Raw genomic sequence first — 1,337 nt, 5'->3', positions numbered from 1 at the left:
GCGAGTCAATGTCCCAACCGCAACGTCATGGTGGTTCGAGCAAATGGAGAAATCGAATCGGAGGAAGAAGAGCTTGAAGATGAGCCTGAAACCGTCTCTGACAATGAAGAAGAAGTGGAGCACGCCCTTGATGGGGAACTCTTAGTCGCCAAAAGGAGCCTAAGTATCCAAAGCATCGACGATGAACAACAACGAGAGAACATCTTCCATACTCGTTGTCAAGTACAAGGAAAGCTATGTAGTGTCATCATCGATGGAGGAAGTTGTCTGAACGTGCGAGCACTCTCATGGTGGAAAAATTAAATCTACCGACCACCAAGCATCCAACTCTGTACAAACTTCAATGGCTCAATGATGGAGGAGAGTTAAAAGTGACAAAGCAAGTTCTAGTCTCCTTTTCCATTGGGAAATATTAGATGAAGTGCTATGCGATGTCGTTCCAATGCACGCGGTCACTTGTTATTGGGCCGTCCATGGCAATTCGATCGTCGAGTTATGCACGATGGTTACTCAAATCGATATTCTTTCAAGCATCTGGGGAGAAATGTAACCTTAGCACCATTGACGCCAAAGCAAGTTTATGAGGATCAACTTAAGTTAAAAAATTCCGTAGATCAAATGAGAGAAAAAGAAAAGAGCGAAAATACAAAAGAAAAGAAAAATGAAAAAAAAGAAAGAAAATTCAAAAAAAAATGAGAATGAAAAAAAATGAGAAAAGCAAAAGATGAAAAAGAAAAAGTGATTGAAAAATTGAATGTCTTTGCAAAAACAAGTGATGTTCGAAAAGCATTTTTGGCAAGACAACCGATCCTTGTACTTATGTATAAGGAAAATTTGTTTAATACTAACGACTTATCCGGAGATCCCCCTTCTTCTGTTTTGTCTCTCTTGCAGGATTTCAAAGATGTTTTTCCGGATGAAGTGCCAAGTGGTTTGCCACCACTTCGTGGGATTGAGCACCAAATCGATTTTGTGCCCGGAGCTGTTATTCCTAATCGGCCAGCATACCGAACTAATCCCGATAAACCAAAGAGCTTCAACGTCAAATCAATGAACTCATGGAAAAGGGCTATATTCGAGAGAGCCTTAGCCCATCTGTTTGTCTGGGTTTCTTTGGTACCAAAGAAGGACGGAACATGGCGCATGTGCATCGATTGCCGTGCCGTAAATAAAATCACCATCAAGTATAGGCATCCCATACCGCGTTTAGATGATATGCTCGATGAGTTAAGTGGTGCCAAGTTATTCTCAAAATTGATCTCAAAAGCGGATACCATCAGATTGAATCTTGTGAAGGTGACGAGTGGAAAACCGCTTTTAAAAGCGAAACATGGTTT

The sequence above is a fragment of the Gossypium raimondii genome, chromosome 7, assembly GCF_025698545.1.
Source record: "Gossypium raimondii isolate GPD5lz chromosome 7, ASM2569854v1, whole genome shotgun sequence".
Lineage (NCBI taxonomy): Eukaryota > Viridiplantae > Streptophyta > Magnoliopsida > Malvales > Malvaceae > Gossypium > Gossypium raimondii.
The sequence above is the reverse complement of the archived record's forward strand: the minus strand, read 5'-3'. Positions refer to the sequence as shown.